This window comes from Acartia tonsa, chromosome 9 (assembly GCF_053477335.1).
Source record: "Acartia tonsa isolate MP-2025a chromosome 9, ASM5347733v1, whole genome shotgun sequence".
NCBI lineage: Eukaryota > Metazoa > Arthropoda > Copepoda > Calanoida > Acartiidae > Acartia > Acartia tonsa.
In genome coordinates this window covers 46,854,740-46,876,654 of record NC_137268.1, presented here as the reverse complement: position 1 = coordinate 46,876,654, position 21,915 = coordinate 46,854,740, and the positions used below count along the sequence as shown (strand labels likewise).

At 30.8% G+C, this 21,915-nt stretch overlaps 2 protein-coding genes across 9 annotated transcripts in view; both read right to left on the bottom strand.

Annotated features, from left to right (window-relative positions):
- Nucleotides 1-15,916, bottom strand: part of LOC145329090 (fasciclin-3-like) — a 243,259-nt gene extending 227,343 nt beyond the window's left edge. For all 8 annotated transcript variants that reach the window (XM_080173112.1, XM_080173117.1, XM_080173113.1 and 5 more), the window contains exon 1: nucleotides 15,414-15,916. The gene's annotated coding sequence lies outside the window, so the exon portion shown is untranslated. The remainder of the gene's footprint in view (nucleotides 1-15,413) is intronic.
- Nucleotides 1-21,915, bottom strand: part of LOC145327592 (uncharacterized) — a 53,203-nt gene that overhangs the window by 11,095 nt on the left and 20,193 nt on the right. The gene's annotated exons all lie outside the window — the stretch shown is intronic.

Here is a 21,915-nt window from a genome sequence, read left to right as displayed (position 1 = left end):
AACCTTCCAAGAACCTATAAGAGGCTACATAGTAAAGGAGTCCTTTGGTACAAACAGATACACACACATAGACATCCTGTTACTTTTATATAAGGTTTAATAGTCTGTATGCATGTGCAATAATATCTCGTAAACTGCTGAACCGATCGTTCTATCGTTAGGGGGGGGGGGGGGGGTATGACATTGCCCTCCTAAAGATGTATGGCCACGAGAGGGAAAATTATCATTCTCTAGGGGTGAAGAGGGGGGGGATGACATCCTCTGCCAAATAGGTATGGTCACGAGAGAGAAAATTCTCTGGTGGTGAAGCCACTCTTAATAATAATATATGCTACAACCTTAGAAGGATAATTAATTTTTATAAATGTATTCTTTAATCAAATAAATAAAGTACCCATGTAATGTATTTTCAGCAGGATATCAGGGATAAAACAATGAAAAAAAAACTGATGTACATACCGAATGATGAATAACAAAATTATTCCTGTTGTAAATTAAATTTCTGGATAAATGCTAGCAAAAACCAACAAATCAAGATTTAACTAAAGTCTCCAAAGTTTTTAGGCCAACATATGAGAGAATGCGTTTATAAAACTTTGGGTACCAGTAAAATTTACAGTCCAATGTCACTTCCAACTCTGATATTAAATAAAAAAATAGTATAATGCTATTCTAATAATGATGTAATGGCAATATTTTACATGAATACTTTTGTAGCTTTAAATGCGTATTATAACAGGAAGAAAGGGGACATGTGCTGTTTATTGCACTAGTCCCCAAAGTTTTATAATAAGTTCATTTAGTTGAATGTCTAACCGTTTCAACCACAAATTGTAATATACATAAAGGGCTAATTTTGTGTATCATAATTGGGGATGTACATATATTTATCGGCAATTGTCTTATCCCTTTAGATCCCTGGTATTATAATTTTTCTTTCTGAATTGACAAATCAATTTATATTGATTTATCAATTCATATGTTTTTATGTGGAGGGAAAGTGCAACTACTCTAAAATTTATTGAGACATTGGTCTGTATAGCAGTGTCCAAACTTTACCACCAATAACTTTTAGATATTGGTATAGATACCTTATCCCTTAAAAAAGATCCCAGCGTTATTTGATTATAAAATTATCAAATGGGGCTTTTTATTCAAAAGGATGGGAAGGAAAAATAGCCTGAAACCACCTTTTATTATAAAAATAAAATAGCCTAAAAGCATCCTTGGACCTTTGCAAAGCTTTTCTTAAATGGAAAACTCAATCTGTTCAGTATTTATTGAAAAGTTTCAAATAAAAACTTACAACTCTATATAACCATCAAGTATTAAAAAAAGAAACCTATATTTACAACGTAATGCTATTCTAATAATGGCTGCCATTTTGTTGATATGAAAACAGCATAAAGCTGAACAGAGATTTTCTCCGGTGAGGGAACATTCGGCAGTTTATTACATTAGTCCCCGAATTTTTTTTAATAACGTTTTTTTATCCATTGGCTTATTAACTGTGACTTTTGTTAGATTTTGATTGGTTTGTTCATTAAGTATAGATTCTAAACGTTTCAACCACTAATTGTAATCTACAGGATGGGTAATTTGTGTATTATCATTGGGGATGTGCATCAATTTATCGGCCATTGTCTTATCCCTTTAGATCCCCGGATTGCCCTTCTGTCAAATAAGAAAGTTAATGATAACAACCCAAAAACCATTGCAATAAACTACCATATGTCATTATACCCAGGGATCTAAATGGATAAGACAATGGCCGATAAATTAATGTACATCCCCAATGATTATACACAAAATTACACGTTCTGTAGATTACAATTACTGGTTGAAACGTTTGGACACTCAACTTAAGGAACAAAACTATCATAATTCAATTAAAGTCCACAAACATCAAAACATTTTTATAAAACTTTGGGGACTGGTGTAATAAACAGCCCAATTGTCCCCTCCCTCCCTGGATAGAATCACATATTTCTAACATGTTATTCCTAATCACTCGGGTGATTGATTTCATAATCAGTCAACAATAACAATAACTAAATAAAAGTGTGCTTACAATGTATACAGATTTTCTAGGAACTTTCATAACAGTTTCTATTATATTTGTTTAAAATAACAGGTTTTTTATTTTTATACTCCATGCATTGATATAACAGTTTTATCATTATAATGAAGTAACAAGATCTGGCTAACCGCTGAACCGATATGGTTCACCTTTGCATTGTAGCTTCTCATAGGTCCTGGGAAGGTTTATGTTTTTTTTTTGAAAACAAATTTTTTTCATTTAATCTAAAATTCAAACCTCAAATGCCCCTAGAGGACTCTGGGGACGTAGCTGCGAGCAAACATTAAAGTAAAAGAATACATTTATTTATAAAACTATTCAATTAAAAACGCTTATATCATTATTGTCTGTATTGTATTAACATAGGAACAAGACAAATGTGCTATATATGAATCCTTTTATCTTTAATTTCATTATCAATATAAGGTTATAGTTAATAAATGCTAATTATAATTTGTTAAGATTTATTTTTCCAATAATATAAAATGAAACACTGTATATTGGACTTATCAAATAAAAATAACATGTTTAATTAAACTGTGTTGATCACTCTATGTAATAATATAAAGTAGTAAGTTTTTTGTCTGAAGCTGAAGATCTCAATAACTACTGAACCGATGGGGCTCTCTATTTCAAGTAAGCTTCACAGAAGTCCTGTTATGGATTTTCAGAGAACCGTTGTAATTGTTCAGAGCAGGTTTTATGCTACTATGCAATGTCAACGCCCCTAGAGGCTGTGGACAAAGCCAATAATCTTCTAAATATCATTTAGAAAGAACATACTGACTTTTCCCCCCAAAATATGCAAATGTAACATCTAAAACATTTGGTTATTTACCTATTTGTATGTTTATACAATATACACAATGTTTGTTAACACATTATAGCATAATTGAATGATCTTTTTGCTTCTTTTCTATAACTAATATTCTTTTTTCTGTCCGTCAGACTATAAATGTCTTAATTCAAAGAGATAACTTATACAATTGTCATTTTAAGTGATTTATTGACAATTACTGCTTATAACTGATAAAATTGTCCGTATTGTATAAACACATAGATTTAATTGTTAGTCGTTTTGTCCTAGTCCCCAAAGTTATATAATAACGTTCTCTTATTCGTTGGCTTGACAACTTTGAGGACTTTTATTGCATTTTGATTGGTTGGTTCACTAAGTTGAGTGTGCAACGTTTCAACCAATAATTGTAATTTACAGACGGGGTAATTTTGTTTATCATTATTAGGATGTACATCTGTTTATCATCCATTGTCTTATCCATTAAGATCCCTAGAAAATACAAAAAATAGAAGTAACAGATGTATATTAAATGATCAATCTAGGTATTATGTTCATCATTCTATCTTTTGTCTATTATCAATAACTACCTAGCGGCTACGTACCTATAGGTCTCTAGGGGCATTAGATGTGGTGGGGGTTAAATTCGTCCCCCTCTATTTTTATTTTTGTTTCTAATTTTGGGAATTTTTGGGGGTTAAGCTAGGGTGGTGTGTTAGTAACCTCCCACAAAATAGCTATAAACCTTCCCAGGACCTATGAGAAGCTACACTGTAAACGAAAACCGTATCGGTTCAGCGGTATTTGATATTTCATATTTTTAAAACTTAAAAAATATACCTATTTACATAAAAAGATAGATAGATAGATAGATGTCTAAATATCTAGACAGTCAGACAGAAAATATCTACTAATCCAAATTCCATTCATCAACAACTTTACACTTTTTAAAAGCGAAGCTTTTCTATAATTAGGGTCGGTCCGTCCGTACGTCCGTCCGTCCGTACGTCCGTCCGAGATAGATAGCTTTTATTCATTAATTTAGGCATGTTAGAATTGTCCTATCGATTTCAAACTTTGCATGATGATTCCTGTAGTAGTTAGGTACGATTTAGAAAGCGTAGCAACTCTATAATCATTACCAGAATGTCCGTACGTCCATTTTAAACATGTTGATTTTTCTACTTTTTTTAACAACAAATTTTCAAGTGTTCTAATTATCCGTTTGATCTGATTTTTGGTATATTGATTCCTGGGACAACAAAGAACAATATTACAAGCGAAGCAACTCTATAACTAAGTCCAAAAATGTAAGTATGTCCATAAACATTATCCTGCTTCAAGCAGTTTTCAACATATTTACTTACAATTTTGCTTCGACTCTTATACTTTTAAATTCTGATTATTCAGTTCAGATACTATACAAGTGTTAATGTCCGTTTGTGCTTCGCTTTTATGGATGTTGTCATCCTTGTTTCATCAAGTTTCAACATTCTACTATTTTTAAAAGCGAAGATTTTGTATAATTAGGGTCGGTCTGTCCGAGATAGATAGCTTTTATTCGTTAATTTAGGCATGTTAGAATTGTCCTATCGATTTCAAATTTTGCATGATGATTCCTGTTGTAGTTAGGTACGATTTAGAAAGCGTAGCAACTCTATAATCATTACCAGAATGTCCGTACGTCCATTTTAAACATGTTGATTTTTCTACTTTTTTAACAACAAATTTTTATGTGATCTAATTTTCCGTTTGATCTGATTTTTGGTATATTGAATCCTGTGACAACAAAGAACAATAGTATAAGCGAATCAACTCTATTATCAAGTTCTAAAAATGTAAGTTCGTTTGTCTTACCGTTTCAGTGCTTCGCTTTTATGGATGTTGTCATCCATGTTTTCTCAGGAATTTAGGCAATTTTTATTAATTTTTAAATTTATCCAAAATTTTTTTTATTTTAGCAAACTAAAAAAAGGTACAGGTAAGGTTTTCGGCTATTTTTCTGTGTTGTAAGACCAAACATATTCTAGTTATTATTCCCTAGAATTTTAATCTTGCAAGCATTATCTCTAAATCTGTGATTTGCTGAACCATAGCAAAAAAAATACTCTCTCTCATCTCTCAAGGGAGAAAAAACTCTTTCAATTTAATCAAAAGTAAAAGGATGAATATAGGATTTTCTTTTTGGTTAAAATAGATAATTACATTGATAACTCATTGATAACTTGCATAGATTGATGAATAGATAGACTACACTTCAATTTAATCAAGTAAAATCATGTAAAAAAAAGTCCTAACTATTTCTTCCCTTTTACTTTAATAAAAAACTTAATTTTCTTTAAAATATACAAATATCTTCTCTCTCATCTTTTTATATATGTTTAACTGTATAGCTTCTAATTTTTTAGGAATAATGTCATTAATAAGATAGCGTTATTTTGTTCTTCAATTTGAGTAAGTATAGTTTCCTCTATCTAAATGGACACACAGACTGGCAAAATGTTAGAGTAGCTTCGCTACTAATAATGAATGTTTTGCCAAAGGGTTAAATGTTGATATTAACATATCAATTGTTGTTTAATAACTTTCCTTCAAGCAATTACTAAACTCTTAATTTATAATAATGGATATAGTTTCTACATAGAAATATTGACAGGGTAAATTCTCTGTCAATTTAGATTGCTGTTAAGAATCTTATTTAGTAGTCAGTTTAGTAGGAAGGCAGGGGATGTGGGTGGGGGGGGGGGAGGGTATCGTTATTTTAGCCAACTACGAGCATCACTTTATCAGAGTTCATAAAAATCTGTTGCAAGTAATAATACCTATATCAACAGAGAAATTACAATAGAATTCAAAATTAAACGTGTGTCCAATTAAAAATATGCTCATTATTTTACAATATGAATCTGATATTGTTATAAAAAAATTATCATTCTTGGTTGGCGGAGATGGGAGCATAGCAAAAACTTTCTTCAAATATCATATCCCTTCCCAAATACATTAGGGCCGTTGAGAACAACAAGAAGTTGATTATAAAGGCTTAATCAATGGTTTTATTATATGTTTATACAATATATACAGACAATATTATTAGCTAAAGATACTTGACTTTTTTACTATTTAAAATGAACAACTTTTTAATGATAACGATTATAGCATGCATTTCTCTTAGTTAGAAAAATGCTAATACATTTTTTATATTAATCAAACCATAAAAATTGGCAGTATTGTTTGAATGTCTTTTCAACAACTTATATCTTAATTGGTGGCCTTAAATATTGCTTTACAAAGCATCCAATAAATTAAAACTTACAAAATTTAATTTTTAACAAGTACATTGATGTCTGTTGGCAGGGATCTTTATGGATAAGACAATGGACGATAAATTAAATTGATTGGTTGAAAAGTTTGGTATCAACCAATCAAAGTACTAAAGGTTTTTGAGCCAACAAATAAAACTTTGGATACCAGTGTAATTTACAGTCCAATTTACTCAATAAACAAGAGGTATTTTAGCAGTTATTACGTATAGTACAACATACATTCTTATTGATGTAGCAGACAACGGAAAAAGTCATACTATATTATAATATTGTTTGTATTGTATAAACATACTACTTGAGAGTTATCAAAGGATTTAATATGTAAAAAAACAAAAGATTTGAAGTAATTCATCTGCTAGACAATACATTGTAGAAATGGATATATTATTACTTGGATCTTACACCAGATTTTCATGTTATCTAATAAAGTGAAACACGGAGTGGACTAAAATAACGATTCCACCTGTCCACCACCTTTACCCCATCCTTCCTAATGGATGAACGAACTGACCAATAAACTAGTTCCATGTTAGCAGCCTAAATTTACAACAATTTTTTCCCTGTCATAATATCCACGTATACTCTGCATCCATTATTATAAGATGACCGTAACAAAGCTACTGCATAACTTGGTATGTATGTCTGTCAGTGTATTTGCAGACATATATTTACTGGAGTTATGAAGGAAGGATGGATTGTACAGTAGCAGATAATAACATTACCTGAAATAAAAATACAAAATTAAAATTGGTTTGAGATTCATTGTTTCAGTATTGATTAATATCCGTATAATTAGAACATGTTCTCAGCCATATACAGAAAAATCATGCATAGCATCGTACTACAGACAAAGAAATATCATAAGATTGAAACCTTCTATTTTTTTATTTAATTATCCGCGGATGGCTGTCTATAATACGATGCGATAAATAACTAATACTGCCCTAATAAACCTTGTTTGTAATATGAATTTAAATATTTGAAAATTCATTAAATATTTTATATGAGTAATTAAGCATTGGAATTTATAGTATGGTAGGTCAATGATAAACAAAATTACCCCTAACTAGAATTTATATTATTGGATAGAAAATTGGGAATTCTTGTTTTAACCATCCAATCAAAATTTTGGTGCCATTTACTTCTTTATATAATACTAGCCGCCGTCTACACCTCTAGAATCTAGGAGCTCTATATTCAAAGGGGCAAAAAATGGCTAGAAAAAACAGGATAAACACTATCTAAAGACTTAAATCTGAAAATCAATAGCCTAAAACCATCACGGGGCTTATGCGAAGCTTACCTATTAAAAAAGAACCCAATCACTTTAGTAGTTATTGAGATCTTTAGATTTAGACAAAAAAAACCTTACTTCTTTATACATATAATAGGAATGAATATATAATATGATTTTATATTATATTCTTAAAACTATGATATTCTATAAGCATAACAGCCGTTTGCAGAATATTAATCATCTTATATGCCTATAAATAGATATATGTATTGTTTTGGATAGATAGAAAGATAGCTAGAAAGACATCAAGTATCCATTCTTGAAAATTATTATACCTCTAACATATTGTTATTTCAACTAGCCTCTAGGAGTTTTTTCCATATATTAGACCCAACCACCCAACAAAATAGCTTAAGACCACGGAAAAATAGAGCCTAATCGGTTCAGCAGTTACCGAGATCTCAAGCTTCAACCGACAGACAGACGGACAAATATCGTTCTACTTCTTATTATACATCAGTGATCTAAAGGGATAAGACAATGGCCGATAAATTGATGTACATCCCCAATGATGATACACAAAATTAATCCTTCTGTAAACTTTGAGTACTGTTCTATATTGTAATAAACAGCAAATTGTCCCCTTCCTCCATGATTATAGATATATTTTATTTAAATCATATTCTTAAATTAGATAGACAGATAGATAATTAGATAAGAAGATGTATGTATGTATTCATAATAAGTAATCATATAAATCCTTTTAAACATCTCTGAATATTAAATTAGGGAATTTATTTTCCATATTAATAACTCAGGGAGGAAGGAAACATTGGGCTGTTTATTACACTAGACCCCAAAGTTTTATAATAAAGTTTTCGTATTCATTGCCTTGACAACTTTGAGGACTTATATTGATTTGATTGGTTGGATCCTGAAGTAGAGTGTTCAACGTATCAACAAATAATTGTATTCCAGACAAGGGGTAATTTTTGTGTATTGTATTATCATTGGGGATGTACATCAATTTATCGGCCATTGTCTTACTCTTACCTCTTTAGATCCCTGTTAATATCTAAGAAATATCAAATCTGGTTGGTTGGTTGATTAAAACATGCAATACCCAAACTTTTAAACAATTCATTTTGAAGTTATTTTTAATATATTTTCCCTGAATCCGTAATGTATCTTAGAAACTAATCTAATAAGCTAATCATATCTGTAGCACGAAAATAGATAGGTATTAATATTTAATAATATTTTCTTACATTATTCAAAATATCTTTTAACAAGGAAAATTACTCTATAATTTGTCTCTAAACGTCAGTATGTCTGATTATCCGTTATATTGCTTCGCTACTTATGGACTTGATTGACCTGTTTTACTTGTATCAACATATTGACATCAAAATAATAATGTTTTTAACATTTTTAATTAAAAACCTATTAATATATTAATAATCAAAAATATACGATATCAATATTTAAAATATAGTTCGTACGTAGGTATACATGACCTAATTACAAAACTTTTAAATCAAAATTAACAAAAAATTGCGATTTTGTTAAATTTTTAATGAATAAGTACTGTTTTCCTTCATTAGTTGGCTTTAAATCTTGATCAGTTTATACTTTTCCCCAATAATTTTTACCTACATAAAAGGTATTTTATCGCAATTTGGGGTTTAAATCAATTTATTTTATTGTCTTAAAGATTAATACTTTTCAATATGCCATAATTGCTATTCTGATAATGCCATTATAGATTTAGTCGTGTGTTGATAAAATAAAAGCATTGAGAATATATATAAAACCACCTGATTCAAACCATGAAAATTAAAGATCAAAATCAAACACTCAATTTATATACATTTTGTTTAGAAAAAGTAGTATTTACGATTTTTTTCAAATAGAATCTCGATAACCACTGAACCGATTGAGTTCTCTAATTTAGGGAAGCTTCAGTATGATTTTAGGCTAAAAAAATAGGGTACAAAAAATGAACGAATTATTAGAACCTAAAATTAGTCATCAACTACTAGAAAGCCGATGACAGTAGTTCGAGATCTCGGATTTTTTAAAACCTGTTTTGTTCCCCCCCCTTATTTTTGTGCATTAACTGGTGTTTATACAAATGCGCCAATTTCAAATCCCCTACCTAAAATTTTTTTATAATATTTTTTATTAAAACTCAAATTAAAAAGTAGAAAGGCGGTTGACTTATTCCCCTCCCACTTTAATAATACCTAAAGGCTTCTAGGGGGCGTTGCCCCTAGTCTATCTTAAATTAAAAGCTATATCTTGCATTATTTTTTTCAATTAGGTGTTTGAACACGAATTGCATATAGTAAAAATATTTTTCTTTTTTAATTGTTATCCTAATAAGATAAAAGTTATACTTAAAAATTGTTTTAATAGTTATCATTATATTTTGCATTTTTAAAAAAACACCAAAATTGACCAAAATATGCGTATATATTTTGTACTCACGGGCGTCATTTATATTTCAGATTTTATTTACCCGTCATCAAAGGCTTTCTAGTATAAAGGAAATTAAAAAGGGAGGAGAAAGGGCTGTATACCGATTATCACAAAAGAGTGGGGGGGGGGGTTAATTCAGATGGACCGACCGACGGACCTTTCACCGGGGGAGGGGGGGGGGGAGGTGACGGACCGACGGAAATAAATAATTTTCTCAGTCAATTATAATGATATGAAATTAGGTGCCTCCTCTTACTTATACATGTATCCACATATTATCTAACTATCTAACTATCTAAGGACAAAGAAACAAAAAAAAAAATTGCAAATGGCAAAACTGAAATAAAATCTTACAAATTAACTTTACCGTCGGCAAAAAAAAAATGACTTTCCCAGACTTAATATGCAATAAAAAACATTACAATTTGTCGTAATAATGAATATTTATGACTTGACTATAGTACATTAACTGAAAGTGGTAATGGTTGACATACTATAAGTCATAAGATTTAAACTGTCAATTATAAGCGTAATAACTCTATTCGAATAAGTATATCATGACTATAATTCTATGCTAAATAACATAGCAGTTATACAGTACATTTTATATAAATAATGATCACTTCAACTATCCTCAAATATAAAGGTTTGTCTTGTCTGAAGATTTGGATTTCAATAACTAATTTTTAAGATATCTATTTTTTTTAAATCTAAGCCTTGCGATGGTTTTAAGCTAATCCCTTCTTACCCCTTTGTATGCTATGATATTTATTAAAAACAGTCCCTAAACCCAGCTAATTATCTATCTATCTATTTGAAAATACAGGTAGCATTAATTCAGATTTTTTCCCACATATGCATGATGACCAGTTGAGATAGGATAATGGAGAAAAAAATAATTTTCCCCCCTATATTAATAAACAAAAATTCCCTGATATGTATGATGACCAGTAGGGATAGGATAATGGACGATAAAATTAATCTTCCCCAAAATATTAGTAGCTAGTAGTGTTAAGACAAGGGGGGGGGGGGAGAGAAGTTTTGACACATTTGCGTAAACCTGGTACCTAGGCTTTATCTTTGAACTGAGAGGATAGGTTATTAAAGATAAAAGCATTCTTATATGATGAATTTCTCGAATCCTCTCAGACCAAAGATAAAGCCTAGGTACCAGGTTTACGCAAATGTGTCAAAACTCCCCTCTTAACCCCCCCCCCCCCCCCGTGATAATATATTAATCTTTATCACAATTATAATAAACAAAATTAAGAACTATTCGACGGAAAGATAAAAATTGCAATTTACTTCATTTTAAGCTACCAAAAATAGAATTTCACACATTAGAATAGAATAAAAATTAATTTTTCAACTAGCCTATTAACCTATCAGTAGCCGCCTGACCAAATAAATAACATTGTCAATATTGTGACAATTTCAGCATCTTAATGTAATAAATAATTTAAATTAAATAATTAAGTTCTGTCGGTAAAATAGTTTTATTTGCTATTGCGATTATGAATTATATTTTAAAGGTGAAATGAATGGACACTAATCATAGGATATTGGCAATTTAAAAATTAGAAATTAAGTAAACAAATTAAATGCTTCTTAATTCATGCATTTGATGTTGATTAAAATATCTAGAACGGCTAAAGTTTTAATTTAAAAGGGTAATACGAATTGATATAGGATATACGTGATATATTGCCAGGGGAATATTTGTCGTCAATTTAGCTTTTTGGTCAGTTCATTCATCCAGTAGGAGGGTAGGGGATAGGGTAGAGATAGTGGATTGGGGTATCGTTATTTTAGTCAGCTGCGAGTATCACTTATCAAAGTACAAAAAAATCTTGTACAACATCCAAGTAATAGTATATCGATTGAAATAAGGCTAAACTTTAAAATCAATCAAAAAGAGAGGGGTAGGTTTCTGGTAGAATCCGTAAAGGTGTGTGTTTTAAGGCTTAAAAATAGTAGTAGAACGATAATATTCACTAAATATATGTATTTCTTATTGAAAAGAACTATAGACAAATTTTTTTTAAAAAGTTAACATAAATTTTTATCGTTCTACTACTGTTTTTAACTTATAACACATAACCTTTACGGATTTTACCAGAAACCTACCCCTCTCTTAGATTAATAAAATGTTTATAAAGGGATAAAAAAGAGTGAAAAAAATAGAGAAATTTTGAATTCAAAAGGTATACCTTTGCTTTTACTTTATTATATGTTTATACATTACAGACAATATTAAAAATTCCAATACATAATGTTTCATTCTTTAGTGTGTTTTTTTTGTCTGTATATAATATATAGTATTATGACTTCTAAATAATTTTGTCCTTCTGTCTGTCGTAATGCATAAACATACACCTGTTCTTGCAGGGATGAGTCAATTGCATTTAAAATTGATCCACAACCCACTCTTCCCCCTAAAATTAACCAGAGCTGGATCTTTAAATCATTTCAATGGTGCGCCAAATCGGGGTTCGCCAAATTTCAGCCAATCACAGCGCGGCATTTCGTAAAATGCTGTGCTCTCACTGGTGGAAAGTTGGCTCACCCCGATATGGCGCACCATTGAAATGATTTAAAGATCCAGCTCAGCTTTCAAAGACTACTATACACTAGTCCCCAAAGTTTCATGATATCGTTTCCTTATTCGTTTGCTTAACATTTTTGATGAATTTAGTGAATTTTGATTGGTTGGATAATTAAGTTGAGTGTTCAAACGTTTTAACCACTAATTTTAATTTACTGAGGGGTAATTTTGTGTATCATCATTGGGATTGTATATCAATTTATCGGCAATAGTCTTATCCCTTTAGATCCTTGCCTTATTATACTGTCTATAAAAGCTATGTAGAAGAGCATCGAACCATAGAAGTCCAACTACCGGCAAATTTTTGTAAATATGTTTATACAATACAGTGAAAACACTTTTTTGGTTGGTGGAAAATTAGACAGTTACTAGATATTTATCGCAAAGTATTACAGACAGCTTTCCGCTGATAATAAAACAGAAAATTATAAAATTTTAAGATTTAAACCAGTTTTATGATTTACATATTAATATTCGTGGAAATTTGTTATACAATGCTTTACATGATTTTTCAATACGGCTGAGAACCGGCTTTAATCCAGAGGATATTAATTTTTTTTACAATAACTTTTTCAATATTTAACAATAATTTGGTTGTTTTAAAAAATAACCAACCCACTTCCACTTCGTTATACTTTTTAAGCGTCTCTCCAATTCACCTGCTATCTATCTTTCTATCTCTTATATATATCTATCTATCTATTATCTACCAAATAAACTTCCGTGTGTCATTTCCGAATTAAAAGGTGGCTGGATAGTTAGATAGAAAGCTATATAAAAAAAGATGGCTAGATAGAAAGGCACTGAGATACAAAAAGACCAATTTGTCCAAAAAGTAACAAAATTACAGTTTCTAATCAAATTTTAAATACTTTATTAAAGAATTAGCGACTGCGTCCCTAGCATTTATGATCTCTGTAAAGAAAAATGATCATTCAACGACTTAAATTTAAGAAAAAAATAGCATAAAACCATCCAAGGACCTATGAGAAATTAGAAAATTAAATCGGTAGTGGTTAGTGAAATCTTTAAGGAAAAGCAAAATACCCTACTACTTTAAGTATATAATAAAATACAAAATTTATTTCCTAATATTATAAAAGTGCAAGCATTAAAAGAATACATTTCGCCTCAATAATGATTTATCCATCTATCTATCTATCCATCTACCTGTACGAGTAAGAAAGCACGCCGTAAACAATTAAATTAAAGCGTTTAGTTTAATTATAGGCGGATAGGCTTTTTATTTTAGTATTATTTCAAGCAATGCAACTCTATATTACTAATAATCTGTACGTCCGACCGGCCGTTTGTCGCTTAGAGCTTATTAGGGAATATGGTTTTGATATTCTTGGGTCTGTATTTAAAGGGATAAGGGGCAAAAAGCCTAAAACCATTCAAAAGTTTAAATATAAAAGTAATTGAACACATCTGAAGCTTCTCTGAAAAGAAGAACTCAATCAAATCAGAGTTTTTTTTAACGCTTCAAATGAAAACCTTACTACTTTATATGTAGGATTCTGTCATTTAATTTCAAATTTACTGAAGACTTCATTAAATCTTCAAAAAGTAATACCTATTACTGGGTATTTTATTTTTTAACATCAAAAAAATTTTACAATGTTAAAATGTTATGGATATAACTGTCCTTTCAATTTTATTATTATTTTCATTTTGCTTTTATTATTAGAAAGTGTATTAATGACAATATAAATTGTTATATACCTACCTAGTAAGTTTACAAAGATTAACAACATTAAAAAAAATGTTTTTTGTTTATCTTATCTACCAGTTAAAATCATATCTAAAGGGATAAGAAATGGCTGATAAACTGTCATCCCTAAGGATGATACACAAAATTACCCCTTCTATAGACAGCAATTAGTTGAAACGTTTAGACACTAACCTTAATGAATCAACCAATCAAAATTCAGCATAAGTCCCTAAAGTAGTTAATCCAACGAATAAGAAAACTTTACTATAAAACTTTTGGGGACTATAGTAATAAACAGCCCAACGTCGACCCCTCCCTTCCTAAGTTAAAATGATTAAATTTCAGTACTATTAATAAATTAACTAATACAGATACTTTAAAAAATAGTATTGAATATTACAAAGACCTCGTAATCGGTTCGGCATGACCAAACGTTTCTTATTTATTATTGCACAGGTTTTAGACTATTTTGTGGGGTTTGTAGTCCCCTGGAAGGATCATGTCCCCAATTAATGTTGAACACCTCAAAAAAATGTTTAACGTGTGTGTGAGGGGTGTGGGGGGGGGGGTGTCTACTCCCATCACCCTCTAGGGGCGAAGCATTAATACTAATTATGATAAAAATAGTAAATTTATCATATAACAATCTTAATTTCTCTTGCTACGATTTGCTTTAAACATTTGTAGATTCTTTTAGAGTTTCTTTAGATTTTTAATCAATATAAAGCTATACAGAAAATGGGGGGCGGGGGGTTGAGGCGTTTTTACCCCCTCAAATGTATTTGAAGGTGCCTTATCCCTAAAAGAAAGCTTAGGCGTCTTTATGGCTATATTAGAGGTATGTTCGTAAAAAAAAAGATTATGATGTCCAAACGTTAATGCAGACTTGATGATTTCATTGATTATTAAGCTTCGCTTCTATGGACATTATTTTGGTCATATTAGGACCAATACGAACCTTCTCAAAAATGCAGTCTTAATCTTTAAAAAAAAATTCCCTTTTCATATTAATAAGATTTTCATCGTTAAACTTCTAGCTTACGTTAAATCAAAGCGAAATTTTCACATGTAGGAGCGATTAAACGAGATGTATTCGTCAAAAAAAAAACCTTCAAGTATAGCTAAATTGTTGCAAAATGCGCGAAGCGCGCCGAAAAAAAGAGAGGACGCGTTATACCTGTAAAAATAGCCGACACCAAAACGGCCAAACTGACAAACTCCATCGCGACGACAAATTTAACCATTCTAAATTGGAAATTTAAAGTTTTTCTAATAGCACAAAAATGAAATTCGGCTTTTTCTCCTCTCTCTCCTCCTGTATAAGCGAGAGAGTTTTTATGGTTATGAGACTCTTTATATCTAGTGCGTGGCCTCTCGGAGGTTCTATCACAACACAATCTTAATAAACCCGGAAGAAGGAGCGAAAATTTGTTGAAAAATATTATAAATATGACTTTAACATCATATAAATAACAACAATAACTTGTAGATGATCGTTTAGGTACAAATCACTAATTATTGGATAACTAGGATTGATATTTTTTATATATTTCACTTGTAAAAATCACTTTTTTTGTTGCAAAAAATTCGCAAAAAAATTCACCGATAATTTTCGCGGGTTCTTTCGACACGAAGGATCTTTAACTAACTCACTCACTCACACTCTCTAACACTCACACCGCTTCAGAGAGAGAGAGAGAGAGAGAGAGTGGAGTAGGGGAAAGGAGGCGCTCTTTTTCTCTCTCCGAGTACTACACACACACACACACATACAGCGTGGTTTGTACAGTGTGTGGGTGTGTGTGTGCCTCTGTCGTGGGTAAAATTGGTTAACTGTATGTACGCAGAGTTGCCGTTGATATCACAATTTGCCGCACATCGAGATTTTTAATTTATGATCCTATGATTCAAAGTAGTTAATTGCAACCATTAAGATAAACAGCTAAAAAATTTCTCCTCCATTTTCTGTTTCATAGAATTGGTACTATTAAAAGGGGGTGTTTTATGACAACCCTACAGTAATATGCCACCCTCCCAGGCTCCCCCACCCCCCAAAAAAGACATTTCTTTGGTTTTAAGAGTTTCATGGTTATGCCTTAAAAATTAATGTCTTGTTTTGTTTTAAAAGTCGATGATTTTTTAAATACGAATGGAGAATAACAAAATTATAGGGTCATATTTTTGTCAAATTAACTTTTATAATAAATATTAAATTACTTAAATATTAAAAGCATTGTTTAACACCAAAAATGTAAAGATAAAAAATAATTTCCCTATGTTTTTGTGTGATGGGCGCTTACTGTACATTTATTTAGTTGGCTATCTGTGCAGTTTATGATAAAATGTTCCTGAAACTGGATTATCACCATAAACTATAATTTTTAAGGACTGCTAGCTACCAAGCAGCTTAATGTACATATTATGGTCACACATCATAAAAAGCTGCATGAAAAACTTGTTTTATATTGCAAAAAAAGTGTATTTAAAACTAATTTGAAGCTTGTTAATTGAGAATATGAAAGGATATAATATAATGCACATGCAAATAATCTTTTCATTTTCATGATTTTACCATTACCTTGTTTTTACCACAGCAAAAAAATCAATTTTAATCCTCCTGATTTAAATTTTATAAAGTTTATTATCATATCCCTTATTGTTCTAAAATATCAGAGGGGTCAAATAATCTCCCAGGCCCCTAGAATAAGTAAACTCCCTTTCTCAAAAGGTTTTGGGTTGCTTTCTACACCACCTTTTACAGGCATCTTAAAGGAAGCCTGCATAAAATACAATGATTTAATTGCTGAAAGAATGCCACAAGTAGACCCTATACCCCAAATTTGAAGCCTTCAGCTTCAATAACAAAAAAGTTCATGAAAATTTTGAAAGATTTCCATGGCTCATGTTAGAAATTTAGAAATAAAATTGAATCACCAATCATCAAATCAATTATTTTTGGCAGAAAGTTAGGTAACCAAGAACTAATTATATTTATACAAGCATGACAACATCCATAAGTAGCGAAGCTCAAAAATTATGAATAGACATCTGGGAAAATGATCTATACAGTATGTTATAAAAAACTTAAATAATAAAAATCAAGAAACCTTTTAAAATTCCACCCTTTAATCTTGAACAGGAGTTAAGAAATACACAAAAACTTTAAAAACTAGGAATCGATCTAGCACCCCAACTAATACCCAGCCAGAAAGTAGCGTCACTATCGCGCTACTATAGCGCACGATATCGTGTAGCAATCGAGCACGAGTTCTTACGATATCGATAAATAGTCGTCAAATGCACATCGACGATATGTTACGATAAATGGTCGAAAAGGTACTTAGAGCTGCGCGATACACCTACAAACTCGTAAGTGATATCGTAAGTATCGCGCGCGATATCGTACCAAAATCGTAAATAAAAAGTACATTAAAAAATTTATTTAACATCGTGTAGTTTCAGGAAAGGAAATGGTTACGTAAAACAATAATATTCATAACATAAACTAATTGTACTTTCCATACAGAAAGAGAGAGAGAGAGAGAAAGAGAGGGTGTATCTCTGTGTTTCCTCTGAAATTATAAGGGTGATTTTAAATCTGTTTCCATTATAATTATAATTGTGAGGAACTTAGAATTTTTTACTAAATTCATCTTATTTTAATTGCCATTTAGACATTTTTGTACACTTGCTGTGATTTAAAATGAAAATGATTAAAAAAAAATTGTTTTTCAATAAAAGACCATAAACACATTTTGATATTATGTTATACCAGTTTTTAATTTATTTTGTTTGAAAACAGAAAGATTATAATTGTCTATACAAAGTAATGTGAATACCTAGTGGCCAATTTATAGACTATATTTCTCACACAATGATTTTGAAAATGTTGGTTGTGTGTCTGTTTGTATGTGTGTGTTGACAAACATAAAATGCGAGATACATACGATAGTCACGATTTTTACTACAAATTCGAATTAATCCCTATAAAATCGTAAATTCGATTTTTGCTATAATATAGTAAATATCTCCTTACGATTTTCCTTACGACGTTTCTGGCTGGGTAAGGGTATCGTAATAAAACTTGATGGAAATATGTAAAGTTTAAACTTATTCAATTCCTGAAATTTCCAGCTGTCTATATTGTATAGGGATCAAAAAAATCAAGAAAACCTAAAAATCTAGGAATCGATCTAGCACCCCAACCAATAAAGGCATTCTAATAAAACTTGATGGAAATATGTAGAATTTGAATTTATTTAATCCCTGAAAATTCCAGCCATTCATCTTGAACAGGATTTGAGAAAATTGCAAAAAAGTAAAAATCTAGGAATTGATCTAGCACCCCAATTTATAGACAGATGGACAAAACAATGTATAGATTAGATGCGCACATGTCATAGTAATCTTCACTAAAAATTTCAGCTGTCTATCTCTAATAGGAGCTGAGAAAAACACGTTTCCCCCATAGCGTTACTGACTGACTGACTGACGGACAGACAAAGTGAATTATAGAGTAGCTTCGCTACTAACAATATAACACCAATTTTCATAGTCAAAATCATTTTAAAAATTCAGTTAACTTGCGTTGTACCAAGAGTACTGTTGTATTTCCAGCCAATCAGAGGGCTGAAGCAGATCAACAACCAATCACAGCTGAGCTTGTATCAGTTTCATTTTTTTCTGCTATGATTTTCCCTTTACAAACACAAAGTTAAACCAAATTTTTTTCAGAGATTTTGACTAAGAAAAGTGGTATTTTTATTGTAAAAATGTTATTAGTTACAGACAAACTAAGTTTCTGATGAAGATAAGCATATATCTAGGTGACATAATTGCAGCTAAAGCGTTGTATATCTTGCAGGCTTCCTTTAAGTGGAACCCTTGAAGGGGGGGGTATTTTGATACATGTTGGAGGTTTTTTACTAAGGTTTACTCCTGCACTTGGATGGTTCCTTTTTTATCCTGTTTTTTAACTGTTCTTGTCATGCCCTAATTTTTTCCCTAGCTATTTTACATAGATTAATATGGCCACTCTGTTAAGAGCAAAGAAGATCTAGGAGAAAGAAAGAGAGGGTGACAAAGTGCAGGGTGTGGGGGGATGACATACACTCACACACTCAACCACCACCTCTCACAACTGTCAAACTAAGGATATAAAGAGGGGACAACACACCGCGACGATATGGACGGAAGGAAGAAGGCGTGTGTGGCTGAGTGTTCACAAAGGTGGGGGAGACCCCCTCTTCTCCCTCAGAGATTTGTTGGGGAGTTGTTACACAAACCGGTGGAAGGGGAGATGGGGGTGGAGAGATTCACCGCGACTAAAATGAAGAGTAAAGGAGTGATAATCGCAAAAAATGGAGGCACGGTTTTGGAAAGTAGGGGGTGAGTTTAGGGGGGTAAAATGGTTTTCGAAGTAAAAGGGAAAGCGGAGATTGTTTGGACATTATGAATGTTGGGAAAAAAACGGAGACGTTATTACTTGTAACTTTCAAGAGGAATATCTACTTATTTATATTCAATTATAACTAATTATTCTAATTTTTATAAAATTGTGCGAAAATATATAAATTTAGAGTAGATGAGCTACTATTAAAAACCGTACTAGTATCGTAAATTTTTCTTTTCAATTACTAAATATATCGATATATATACGTAATAAAATAAATTTTAATTTAGGCTTTTGAAAATGCATTTATTAATTTTATATCTATAATACAAAGTAGAATGATGTCTGTCCGTCCGTCTGTCCGTCCGTCCGTCTGAGGCTTAAGATCTCGGTAACCACTGAACCGATTGGATTCTACTCTTCAGGGTATATACCTTCTGGTCCTGTGGTGGTTTTAGGCTATTTTCTTGGGGGGTGGGACACTCCCAACCCCCCCAAAAAAACAAAACCCCCCCCCCCCTTATTTTTTTTTTGCAGAAGATTTCCTTGGTCCTTTTTTTTGCAGAAGATTGCCTTGGTCCTTTTACGAATTTCACCTTAATTTTTTTTTGATCATCTCTTGGGGCAAAGCCCCTAGAGGCTAGGGGCAAAGCCGCTAGTATTGAATAAACTAATCTCGTCACGAGAGGGTTAAATTTGATAAGGAGAAACTTTTCAATTTTGTAATATTTTAGTGTTAAAAATTACCGCTAGGAGGTTATAGGTTTGTTTGTCTTACAATTTCTTTATGACCTAGATTATAAACAGCCACGTTAAATATGTTTTTGTTTCATGAATTTAAAAAAATAATCAGATAAAATTAAATTTTAAAGAATTTCAAAAAACTAAATATCGGTACTTTTAAAGTAATGAAAGGAATAAATAAATGTAAATAAACAGTACATTATTAACATCCGTCCTTCTCATGTTAATATTCTCTATTATATTTAAGTCTTTTGGACTTTTTTAGGTTCAAATTCACGTTTGATCTGTGGCATACATAGGATTGAAGAACTGCGAATATGATAAAATGGCCCAAAACCACACTAATAGAGCTTTCTTAATTAATACAACCTGTAAGGACATGCAATTTCCGAGATCTTTAACTCATGACTAAAATAACAGAATAGTTAAGGAGTTGACTTGTTAGCTTTGTTATTATGAATTTTGCCTTCCTTATTTTTCTGCAAATTCTTGCAAATAATTTTACAGTATGAAAATATAAGTTATGATGTACATTTTTAATGGGTATATATGTATTATTATTCAGAATAATACCCACGGTTGGACCCTCAGATGTCAAAACTTTATTTTAGTGTTTGGCCAAAATGACTTAGCAATTGTATCTGTAAGTACGTCTAATAACACCCTTTGCTATTTTTAAAATCCTAGAAAATTTTTTTTGCAAGAAAATTGCATAAATTTGCAACCTTTTTTAGAACCACTACATAACTCGAGTTTTAAAACTTTTTATATAAAATCCTTTTTACAAAAAATATCAATAATTACTTAAAATTAAACCTGAAAGAAAAAAAATCTCATTACACGTGTTAATTTGCATGTTTTAGGTCTTTTTTTGAGGAAAGTATAACTTCCACATTTTTGACAATAATTATATTTTTTAACATTTCAAAGTAAAATATAATAAAACTTAAACGATTTTTCTTGAATTATCAGTTGAAAATTTCATCAAACATGCAATTTAAGTGATGAAAATTTAATAAAATCATTTTTTGAATGTTTAGAATTACCAATTTTCTACATTTAAAACAAAATGTTAACAAAATTTAAAAACATTCTAATATATAACTTTAAAAATCAATAACATTTTATAAAATGATGTTTTAAAAAATAAATCATTAAAAGGTATTAAAATGCATTTTAAGTTGCTTAAAATTAAAACGAGAATATCTTTTTACACTTTATTCTTTGTAATAGAGATTAATCATCATTTGCTGAAAATGAAACATTTAATAAACTAATTGAATCTTTTTGTGACCATATTTAAAATTTTTAATTTTTACACTAAGATGTTTTTTAATAAAAATCTTTGTTAATTTCTGTTGTACGACAAAAAAAGAAAGGGACATTTTTACTATTTCTAGGTTATCTTATGCAATTTAAACTATATAATATGAAATAAATTTTAATTGTCTTTCTTTAGAGCCACAAAACACTGTAAAATGTAACATATATGCAAAAATAACAATTTTTTTAATGAATATTATAATATCCCTATATGACATTG